Source organism: Chrysochloris asiatica, unplaced genomic scaffold, assembly GCF_000296735.1.
Source record: "Chrysochloris asiatica unplaced genomic scaffold, ChrAsi1.0 scaffold00335, whole genome shotgun sequence".
NCBI classification, from domain to species: domain Eukaryota; kingdom Metazoa; phylum Chordata; class Mammalia; order Afrosoricida; family Chrysochloridae; genus Chrysochloris; species Chrysochloris asiatica.
In genome coordinates this window covers 878061-891068 of record NW_006408853.1, presented here as the reverse complement: position 1 = coordinate 891068, position 13008 = coordinate 878061, and positions in this window count along the sequence as shown.

The window sequence follows — 13008 nt, the reverse complement described above, 5'->3', positions numbered from 1 at the left end:
GGGCAGTCAGAGTGCTCCTTGGAGGCCAAGATGGCTAAGCTTTGTCTCTCCTACTTTGGACACGTTGTCCGGAGAGAACAGTTGCTGGAGAAGGGTGTCATGCTGGGTAAGGTGGGGGGTCAGAGAAAAAGAGGAAGACCCCCAATGAGATGGATCGGCCAGGTGGCATCACTGATGGCGTCACGTGTGACAGCGGTAGTGAGGTTCTATTGTTTTAGTGACATTTCAAGAGAACAAAATTAGCTGTGTCTGTTCAATATGGGGCAGATTTCCAAAGAAACAACATCTCCTATCCCTTATATTCTTCTTTCAATATGATTTTGATTGTCTTACCATCAAGTCATGTTTTCCTTCAACTTGAATTCCAATGGGATTGTGACTATGTTGGGAATGATGTGATATGGCTTTTGATGCTAGGTCATAAAAGGTTGTATAACTTCTGCTGCTCTTCTTGGGATTCTTGCTCTTGGAGTCCAGCCATCATAATGTGATTAAAACACAACAAGCAAGGTAGACTGTGACCAAACTTGAAATAATAAAGTTTTAAGAGCAAGGCAGAACGTTTGTCTTTATTAAGCGTATGTCATAAAATCTTTTTTTTTTTTATTCTGAATTCTCAGACAACTGTGTGACTTCAAGAAACTCAGTTTCTTAATTTACAAAATGGATGTGTATATAAGAAAAAATTTATGTTTTTATTCTAACATTCTACAATTTTACAAAAGTCAAAATAATCCAGGACTAAGAGCACAGCCTTTGGTAAAGACTACATCTCAATGTCAAGAAAACAAAAATCCTCACCACTGGACCAATAAACAACATTCTTATCAATAGAGAAAAGATTGAAGTTGTCAGGACTTCATTCTTTTGGATCTACTATCAACACTCACGGAAGCAGCAGTCAAGAGATCAGACGATGTATTGCATTAGGCAAATCTTCTGCATAGGAACTTTTTAAAGTGTTGAAGAGCAAAGATGTCAGCTTAAGGACTAAGGTGTGCTTGACCCAAGCCATGGTATTTTCATTAACCCCATATGCATGGGAAATCTGGACAGTGAATAAGGAAGACCGTAGAAGAATTGATGCTTTTTAATTATGTTGTTGGAGGAGAATATTGAAAGTGCCATGGGCTGTGAAAAGAACCAATTGGTCCATTTTGGAAGAAGTACAGCCAGAGTGCTCCTTGGAGGCCAAGATGGCCAAACTTTGTCTCTCATACTTTGGACAAATTGTCAGGAGGGACCAGTCGCTGGAGAAGGACATCATGTTTGGTAAGGTGGAGGGTCAGAGAAAAAGAGGAAGATCCCCAACAAGATTGATTGGCCAAGTGGCAGCATTGATGGACTCAAGAGTGGCAACAGTAGTGACGTTGGTCCAGGATTGGACAGTGTTTCATTCTGCTGTGCATAAGGTCACTATGGGTTGTTATCAACTCAATGGCACCTAACAACAAAAGCAACACAGTACTCTTCTGAGCTCTAGGAGATTCTTTTGCACAGAATGCAATGAGAATGAGGACTTCAGATTTGCAGAACTTGACATTTCTGATAATGATCATTGAGGTTTATATTTAAATTTTTGAATTTAAGGTGCATTATTGGAGAAGCCTGTGACATATCTGTGGTGAAGAAGATGAAGTTTTCATTCTACTTTGATCAATAATTAAAGTATATGGAAGTGTAACAATCAGAAAATCAAATGATGCATTTATTGCATTGGGCAAATCTTTGGCAAAAATTTCTAAAAATATTAAAAAGGAAAGATTTTACTTTAATATTTGTGCCTGATTAACTCATGGTCTTTTCAGTCACCTCATATGTAAAAACTGGACAACTGAGAAGAACTGGTGTATTTGCTGACAAAGAATATTGAATATATTATGAATTGCTAGGAGAACAAACAAATCTATCTGGGAGTATAGCCAGGAAGATCCTTGAAGCAAGGATGGTGAGACTGACTCACTTTTGACATGACATCAGGCAATATCAATCATTGTACATAGACATCATACTTGACAATATGGAGGGTCGGTGAAATGAGGCAGACCCCCAATGAAATGGATTGAAGTAGTGGTTGTAACAGTGTGTTTAAACGTTTCAGTGATTGCGAGGATGGTGTAGGAACAGACAATATTCTTGTTCTGGTTTACATAAGGTCACTATGAGTAGAACTGGACTCTATAGATAATACCAATCAACAATAACAATGTCATATCTGATGGGACTGATTCTTAAAAGTCTCTTGATTTTAGTTTGCTTCCTCTCACATTTTGAATAGCATCTGATGTTACTGAATCCTTAGCCTTTTGAGGATTCTGTGTAAAAATCTGATGACTTTTTATATTTTCTTGATGCTGAGAACTTATAGGAAATTATTCCTTAATTATAACATTTTACCTATAGAAAAATAATTTGATTTCAGTTAACTTCAGCCTTTCTATGAATGTCTTTATTATGAAGCATAGAAACCATTTCTACATAGCATTTTGTTTTGGGCTATTAGTTTGGTGGGAAAATAAGCATAAGTGCACATCAACATTGAACAACAATACATTCAGAGCAATATATTCAAAATTACAGCGATGCTTTCAAGAAATACACTACTGCCAAGTTGCTTGTTTAGATTTTGTATGATATTCAGCACTTCCTTCTGAGTACCTCATTATATCCTTATAAATTCCATGTTTCTTTCTTCTATTTATGTTTTGGAATTTCTAAGATATTTAAAAACTTAAAATAATTTTTTAAGTCTCCAAAGAGTTCTTGTTTATAGGTCACTTGAATCTTACTTTGCTTGGCAAAAATTTTTATCCATATTCTCACTATATTATAAGCAATTTGTATCCTTTCTCCATGGAATTCCTGTTCTTCTATATAAGTGATTCTACAAAGCCAGGGTTCCCAGGAGAAAGAGAGATTTCTTTTGCACATGGAAAAAATAGAATGTCCATATTTGCTTTGGATAAATAATCTTAAATGTTATTGAGTAGAGGATGCATCATGTTGTGCTGGATCTCATCTTCATTCCCAAACACCCAAGTGTTCTCACAGACTGTCCACCCTGAACATTAAAGATTTAAAAACACATTCTCACCCGAAACAGCCTCTTGCAGGAAACAGCAATGAGGTATTTTCTTCTTTACCCAGAAGAACTCTGAGGCCTTGGGAAATCATGCAAGCACTTCATTTACTATTGAATTACAGTTTCAGAATTCTACTTTACTATTCTCTGTGGTTGCTGAGAAGCTCACTTGTATGGCACTGTTGTGCTTGGTTAGTAAAATAGGCTGGGGAAATACAACTTTAAAAATCACTATTGGGGTAAAAACCATTCTGGACTAAATTTTTCTTAATTTAGATAAGAAACTTAAAAAGAATAAGAAACATATATGAACCACAGATATGCCTTAGCTGAAAAATAATTTTTTAATTAGCACAGTCCTGTTGCTCTTTTTGTAATGATATAATTAATATTCTAAGGCAGGATTTCTAATAATTTCATGAGTGTCAGAATCATCTGAAAGACTTGATAAAACAGGTGACTGTTCTCTTCTCCCAGATTTTCTGATTCAGTAGGTCTGGACTGGAGCTTAGGAATTTGCATTTATAACAATTTCGCAAGTAATGCTGATGTTGCTGATTTAGGGGGTCACACTTTGAGAATCACTCCATTAGTGGGTCTTGCTACTAAGAGTTCTACTAATAAGTAGTAAGGACATTTTGAAAAGTTTCAATGCTTGCAATAACAACTCTAGACTTAGCATTTTGTTGTGATACAGTCTGCTGTGGTTTCTGTTCCTTTGAGTATGTAGCTGGGGTCTTAGCAGGTGAAACATTTCCATCACATAAAGGAGTTCAATGATTAGACATTAATTTATATTTAAAATATGTGCTGTCCAGTGTTGTAGATTAAGCACTGGACTGCTGACTGAAAGGTTCAAACCCATCAGCTGCTTTTTGGAAACCTTACACAGGTTCTTTATGAGTTGGTACTGACTCAATGGCACTTAACAACATGATATTTCATGCATACATAGATCCATAGGCTAATCTTCATACTTGATACAATTCTTTAAAAAAAAAACAACTACTGCAGAGTAAATCCGATACCTAGTGATATAAGATATGAATAACAATGGATTCCCAAACAATTGTGCTTCATAGAATGTAAATTTCTGTTTAAATGCACTTGCTTTAGTCATATCTTCCTTGTTTTTAAATCTGTAGTAACACAAATGTCATGTTTCATCCAATTGCCCTCTTTCACTGTTTTTCATGGCACTTATCATTGTCCGATAGTTTTTATTTGTTATTCATTGGTTCTTTCTTTTATGACCTCTTTGAAAGCAATGGTTTCCTATAATTGTTTTGTAAGTTCCAGTGTCTAGAAAAATTGTTTTGCACATAATAGGAATTTAACAAATACAGTTAAATGAAAGAATAGGTGAATAGCTCAATATCTCCATTTCTATTGACTGCTTCCTTCCAGATTGTAGCCTTAGCATATGCTCCACCATTTCACACCTCTTTGCTTTGCAAATGACTGCGATTCTTACATCCTCTTCAACCATCTTTCCCCTCTTATCCTTTGTCTTAATTATTTAGTGTTTCTGTATCACAAGTAGTTAACTATAAAGAATAGAAATTTATTTTCTTACAGTTCAGGAAGATAGATGCTTGAATTCAGTGTACCAGCTCTAAGGGAAAGCACTGTTTGTTGATTCTAGGGAAAGATCTTTGTCTCTTTTAGCTTTTGTAGCCCAGGCATTCCTCAGTTTCACTGTGATCTTTAAGCACATCTATCTTCCTCCAGTTTTGTGCCTGTTTATGTCTATGTTTATCTCTAGGACTCACTCTGCACTGATATGGCCTCATTAATATAACAAAGAAAACCCTATTTCCAAGCAATATTACATCCAAAAGTGCAGGGGTTATGAACCCAATATATATTTTAGGAAATGCATTCAATCCATAATACCCTTTATCAAAATAGCTTAAGTTCTACCCCCCTTCTAAATTTCCACATTACCTAAGCATGTATCCCTCAATACATAATTTTGTCCACACTATGCACAATGGTGTCATATATAATTATTGGCATCTATGGATTCAGACAGACCAGCAATCTGGAGGATGGCATAGGACTGAATAATCTTTCATTCTGTTGAATAGAAGGTCATCATGAGTCAGAGCCTACTTTACAAAAACTAGCAGCAGCATCATTTCTACTTATGTTGTCTTCAGTAAAGTGCAAGTCTTTGAAATCACTTCATATCATCAATATCTAACAGAGTGCCTAGAACCTATTCTGGCTCTATTCTTTCCTCTGGTTACTCTAGATCTCCTCCCTGGCTACATCCTTCTCTCACATTAAAAAATGAAGAGCCATTTAAAATTGTCAAAAGCAATTTGGTAGAATCCATGAAGAGCTAAAAGGAAACAAAAACAAACAGAAACCAACAACAACAAAAATTCATAGTCTTGGACTTAGTCATTTCACTTCTGGGAATCTAGTCTAAGAAAATAATTTAAAATATAAATAGACGTTCATGTCACAACATTGCTTATAAAAACAAACCATTCAGAACACTTTGGGTGTTCAACACCAGGGAATCTAATTAATTAGTATGAACATCTAATTTATTAAAATTGCATATTTAAATGGTGGTTTTGAAGCTCATATGACAAACATAACATTATTTTAGATGTAACGTTAACTAAAGAAATAAGGATATGAAATTTAAATATAAACTATTATTCTAATTGGAGTTCTGGTGTGACACTGTAGGATAAGCACTGGACTGCTAATGGAAATTTGGTAGTTCAAACCCTGTACAGAGTCGCTATCAGAACTGACTCAATGAAACAACGCACACATACACGTATTAGTCTCATTATGTGATAACATTGCTAAAATTGTTTGGAAGAGAATGAATTTCAATTCTAATTTGGAATGATACATTGTGATATGACTATTTTTATGTTTAGAATAAACAAAAATGAAAACTTACTTTAAACATTTATGATGTTTTATGTTTTTCAGCTTTCTCTTTTAAAATTAAAGGAGCATGTCAGTTGTTACACAGAAAATCCTCTATTCAAGTATTCAAGAAATACGTTTTTTTTTTTAATCTGACCCTTTCTAAATCACTGCAGCATACAACGTTAGGAATTTAAACAAGAACTACATCATTGAATAATACATTATGACAGATGTAGTTTAAGTTGCATGCAGTTATCAAAGGCAATAAGACTTTTGTAAGAAAAGGAAGCTGAAGGTAACACAGAGATACTCAGTTACCAACAAAAAGAGCAGTAACTAATGAATTCGATTGTTAACTGCAAATGTGGCAGCAAAGAAAACTGGTTAATATGGAGTCAATCTAGTTTTACAGTTTTGACATTAACACTACATTCTAGATTTGAATCCAACTTTGCTCCTTACTAACTAATGGTGTTATGTAAGGTTTCAACTTTTTGGAATTTGTTTTCTCAGGTTTAAAATAAGGTTGAAAGTTCCTGCTATGTTAAACACAGGTAATTAATTACCAGCAAGAATCCTGGCATTTGCTCTGACTTGCTCCCTCTGCATTACAAATGCTTTGTTTTCTGTGAGTATACAAACTCACATGCAAAACCAAACTTCCTGTTGGGGTCTACTTCTCAGTTTGGAGATCATGAATGCCAGAGTAGCATTTTCTTAAAGTTTCTTTACTATTACTTTTCTGCCAGTTTGTCATACTGTGGTGGCTTGTGAGTTGCTGTGATTCTGGAATCCATGCCATAGGTATTTTAAATAACAGCAGGGTCATCCATGGTGGACAAGTTTTAGCTGAGTGTGATAGGATAATATACATAAACCTGTAAGGAAGACCACCTAATACCACTATTGTTCAAATTTATGTACCAACTACTAAATTCAGTGACTATGAAATTGAAGAATTCTACCAACTTCTTCAAATGCATCAAACATGCAGTGAAAAATGTTTTGATAATTACTACCAATTGAAATGCAAATGTTGGAAACAAAGACTAAGGAGCAGTAATTGGAAGATATGGCCTTGGTGATAGAAATGATGCTGGAGATAGCATGATAGAATTTTGTAAGACCAATGACTTTTTCTTTGCAAGTATCTTTTATAAACAACATAAAAGACAATTATACACATGGACCACACCACATGGAATACACAGAAATCAAATTGACTTCATCTGTGGAAAGAGATGGTGGGAAAGCTCCAAATCATCAGCCTAAACTAGGCCAGGGGAAGACTTTGGAAAAGAGCATCAATTGTTCATATGCAAATTCATGCTGAAGCTGAAGAAAATTAAAACAAGTCAATGAGAGCCAAAATATGACCTTGACTATATCCCACCTGAATTTAGAGATCATCTGAAGAACAGATTTGATGCATTAGATGCTAAAGACCAAAGACCAGAAAAGTTGTGAGATGACATCAAGAACATGATACAGGAAGAAAGCAAAAGGATATTAAGTAGACAAGAAAGAAGGAAAAGACCAAAATGGATGTCACAAGAGACCCTGAAATTTGCTTCCCAGAGTCTAATTCTAGAGATGCTAATGAAATTGGAAGAAGTGGGTTCAAGAGATGAACAGAAAATTTCAAAGGCCAACTCAAGAATACAAAGTCAAGTACTATAATGGAATGAGCAAAGACTAACATTAGAAAGCCAAAAGGGAAGAACACACTCAGCATTTCTCAAGCTCAGGGAACTGAAGAAAAAAAAATCAAGCATTGACTTGTGGTATTGAAGGATTCTATGGGCAAAATATTGAATGTTCAAGAAAGCATTAAAAAAAGATGAATGGAAAACATAGAGTCACAGTATCAAAAAGAAATGGTCAATGTTCAACCATTTCAAGAGGTACTATATGACCGAGAGCCAATGATCCTGCAGAAAGAAGTCCAAGGTGGACTAAAGGCATTGGCAAAGAACAAGGCACTGGGAATAGATGGAATACAAATTGAAATCTTTCAGCAAACTGATGGGGAACTGGAGGCACTCAATCATTTATGTCAGAAAATTTGGAAGACAACTTCCTGGCCAATTGAGATTCATATTTTTGCTCATTTTAAAGAGGTGACCCAATGGAATATGGAAATCATCACAGAATATCATTTCTATCCCATACAAGTAAAATTTTACTAAAGATAATACAAAAATGACTTCAACCATACATTGGCAGAGAACTTCCACTGGTTCAAGTCAGATTCAGAAGAAAACATGGAACGAGTGATATCATTGCTGATTTCAGATGGAGCTTGGCTGAATGCAGAGAATACTGTACTTTATTGACTTTGCAAAGGCTTTCGATTGTTTGGATCATGACAAGCTATTAACAAGATTTTAAAGAATGAATATTCTGGAACTCTGAATTGTGCTCATAAGGAACTTATAGAGAGACAAAGAGGCTGTTGTTTGAACAGAAAAAGGGAACACTGAATGGTTTAAAATTAAGAAAGGTGTGTGCCAGGTTATATTCTTTCACCATATTTATTTAACCTGTATGCTGAACAAATAATATGAGACACTGGATTATATGAAGAAAAATGTGGTAACATGACTGGAGGAAGACTCACTAACAACCTGTGCTATGCAGATGATACAACCTTACTTGCTGAAAGTGAAGAGGACTTAAAATACTTACTGATGAAGATCAAAGACTTCAGTATGGATTGCATCTCAATGTAAAGAAAACAAAAATCCACTGGACCAATAAACAACATCCATTTAAATGGAGAAAAGATTGAAGTTGTAAAGACTTAATTTTGCTCAGATCAACCATCAACACTCATGGAAGCAGTAGTGAAGAAGTCCAATGACATATTGCATTTGACAAATTTGTTGCAGAAGACCACTTTAAAGCATTAAAGAGTAAAGCTGTCAATCAGTTCTTGTACTTAGGTTTGTCTAACTCAAGCCATGGTATTTTCAATTGCCTCATATGCATGTGAAATTAGGACAGTGAATCAGGAACCCTAGAAGAATTGATGCATTTGAGTTATGGTGTTGGAGAAGAATATTGAAAGTACCATGGACTTCCACAAGAACAAATAAATTTGTGTTGAAAGAAGTATAACCAGAGTGCTTCTTGGAAGCCAGGATGGCCAGACTTCGTCTCTCATACTTTGGATATAGTATCATGAGCAACCAGTCCCTGGAGAAGTATATCATGCTTGGTAAAATGGAGGCTCAGAGAAAAAGAGTCAGACCACAAAAAGATGTACTAACACAGCAGCAACAATGCACTCAGGTGTAGCGTTTGATTTTCTTGTATATAGGATCACTATGAGTTGGTGATGACTCAGTCACATCTAACAGCAACAAGAGTCTCTTTAGTCTGATCAATATCTTATGAGTCAGTTTTAGTCACTTGGATCCCAGGAAATATCATTGAACATTTTCTGGGAAATGCCCTCTTACCAATAAAATATGGTCATGAATAAAAATACTTATTTTCTTTATTTGGTATGATCATTCTCAAGTGTGATGTCTGTAATTGCCACTGTCATGTGAGCATAAGGAAAGATACCAGTGAGCCATAGAATACAGCAGGGCAGAAAGATAGATGAGTCTGAGTCCTTGATGCATCATCTGTGAAAACTTCTTTTTTTAATGAGTTTATGCATATGCTTACTGTTGCAAACTATTATTGTTGGTTTTCATACTACTTAAAGTTGAATCCACCCCAATATTTTATATTAAATGTGATAATATGGGTAAAGTAATTATCAAGGAAATGGTGAAGCATAATAGTCAGTAAAGAGACATTAGAGCCAGAATGCTTGAGTTTTAATTTTGTGCTAGAAGTGTGGCGTAGTGGTTATAAATCAGGCTGTGAACCACAAGGTCAGCAGTTCGAACCTACCAACTGCTCCCTGGGAGAAAGATGAGGGTTTCTGCTCCCGTAAAGAGTTACAGCCTTGGAAACACTGTTCAGGGTAGCTATGGGTCGGAACCGACTTGATGGCACTTAACAACAACAAGTGTGAGCTTGAAGACTAAACTCTGTCTCAGTTTTCTTATCTTTAAAATGTGAATAATAATATCCAGTTCACAAGGTTTGTACATACAAGTGAAATATACAAAGCATCTCTAAAAATGCCTGGCAGAGAATTAGCACTATATTGTTGTTGTTGCTAAGTGCCATTGAGTCAGTTCTGGTTCATGTTGTTGTTGTTGTTAGGTGCCATCGAGTCGGTACTGACTGATGGCAATTCTTTGAGTGAACGTTTACAGGCAGATCATCAGTTTTACATTCAACAAATCATACACCTTCTTTCATTACAATGATTATAATCCCCTCCATGTACCGTCAGTTAACAGTATTTCTCTCTATTCACTTTAGCTCTTTTTTTTTTAACCCTCAGGCATATATAATAATTTATATACCTTCAAGGGCACATTCTGCAAGCCTGCCTCCTGTCCACCAGCTCTTAGTCCCTCTCTACCCATGAATCTAGAGTCCTCAGCTTCTCCCTCTCTCCATGTCCCCATCTCTGTCTGCATCTCTGTATTGCTGCTTTTCTGGATAAGGTCTCACATTCCACTTGTGTTCTTCTCTCTTGATGGTCCTAGGGTCCTCTGTTCATGGACTGTAAGATTGACTACTCCCCTATTTTTGTTACAAAACTTCTACCTTTACAATTGTGGCAGTTTCAATTAGTCATGATAACAATTACTCACTATTGAATCATAAGAATCTTATCCCCATTTCTTTTAACCACACCCACGTAGACAAGATGAAAACTATTTCGTGGGGACTCTTTTTTCCCCACACACAATTTTCTCCATTTATCTTGATGTTATTTATTGGTCCAGTGATGAGGAGTTTTGTTTTCTTTACATTGAGGTGGATCCCATACTGAAGGCTGTGGTCTTTGATCTTCATCAGTAAGTATTTGATGAATACTTGGCTTTCAGCAAGTAAGGTTGTATCACCTGCATGTTGCAGATTGTTAATGAGCCTTCCTCTAATCTTGATGCCAAGTTTTTCTTTATATAATCCAGCTTCTTTGATTATTTGCTCAGCATACAGATTGAATAAATATGGTGAAAGAATAAAACCTGGTGCACACCTTTCCTAATTTTAAACCATTCGGTATTTGTTTGTTTTGTTCAAATAACTGCCTCTTGGTCTATGCACAGGTTCTTCATAAACACAGTTAAATGTTCCAGAATACTCATACTTTGCAATGTTGTCCATAGCTTGTCATGATCTAAACAATTGAAAGTCTTTGCGTAGTTAATAATTATTCATAGTTATATATTGTTGTTGTTGTTGTTATGTGCTGTGGAGTTGGTTATGACTCATAGTGACCCTGTGCAGGGTTTCCAAGGCTGTAAATCTTTACGGGAGCAGAAAGCCTCATCTTTCTCCCATGGAACAGCCAGTAGTTTTGAACTGTTGACCCTGAGGTCAGCAGCCTGATTCGTAACCACTACGCTACCAGAGCTCCTTAGTTATATATTAGTTATATATTATGGTCATATATATTATGGGCCCAGATAAATGGTTATAAGAAACCTGAACAAAAAAGATCATCCAGCCATCTTTATAGAAGGCTGCTGTGACCACTTTCATGTTAAACAATCAGATCACATAACTTTGAATTCAGGGCACTTTCATCTATACATGTTAGAGTCATGTTAGAGAATGACTGGGTGGAGTGGTTGAAAACTTAATTGAGGTGATCAGGGAGCCTTCTATGATAATATGACATTTGATCTGAGATCTGAATTATAAAAACATGTTTGTCTTGTGGGAATGTAGTAATCTGGGAAAACAGTTTGCCTAAAATCATGAACTAAGTTGGCATGATAAAACCAAAACAAAAAATAGGAAATAGAACGAATAATGAAATGACTGAAGCATCATTAACAAAGAGGAAAATAGTAGACAATGAGGTTGATGAGGTTAGCAAGGACTTGGTCATACAGAACTCATGGAACATTGAAAGGATTTTGAATTTTTCTCTAAGGACAACTGGGACGCATTTGAGTTTTGTTCATGCATGAGGCACTTCATGTAATATGCACCTACTCCTCACTTATCAACTTGTTATTTAAAATTTTTATTTGTGACACTAGTAAAAACTCTAGTATCCAACTTTTTTTTTTGGCATTAATGATGTAGATCTGGCAGCAACAAATGTCAAGGTGCTAAATAAGAGTAATGCTGACTGTGATGGATAAGTTTATAAGTCAACTTGGGTGGGCCATGATTCTTAGTGATTCTGCAGTTATGTAATGATAAAAATGTGACAGTTATATAATGTGATCATTTGCAGTTTGTGATCTGATTTGGCTATCCACAATTTTTCCATAATGCCAATTTTCACATTACAGCCTGATTTTGGGACCTAATCATGTCAATAAGTAAGGAGTGGTGTATTAATAAGTATATACAACATTTTGTGTATTTACCATATGGACACTGTCCTAAACATTTTATATAGATTAACTCATTCAGTACTTGTAGCAAGAATCTCTAGGAGATACAAGTGGTTAAGTACTTGAATATTAGCAGAAAGAGTGGTGGTTTGAAGTCATCCAAAGGTGTGTGGAACAAGAGCTCTGGCAATCTGCTTATGAAATATCACAATCTTGAAAACTCTATGGAGAAGTTTTACTCTGAACAAATAGGGTTGCTATAATTTGGAATAAACTCAACAGAAACTAAGAATAGTATTCTGACTTCACAATCCCTATTGCTGCTGTTGTTGTTAGGTACTAAAGTGGCGCTGTCTTTTTAGCCACAACGCACAACAGGTTGAAACATAGCCCTGTCCTGAGCTATCTTCACAATTGTTGTTATGCTTGAGACCATTGTTCTTCCTCTTTTACACTGATCATCCACTTTACCAAGCATGGTGTCCTTCTCCAGGGATTGGTCCCTTCTGACAATATGTCCAAAGTATGAGAGACAAATCCAGGCTTCTAAGGAGCATTCTGGCTGTACTTCCAACACAGATTTATTTGTTC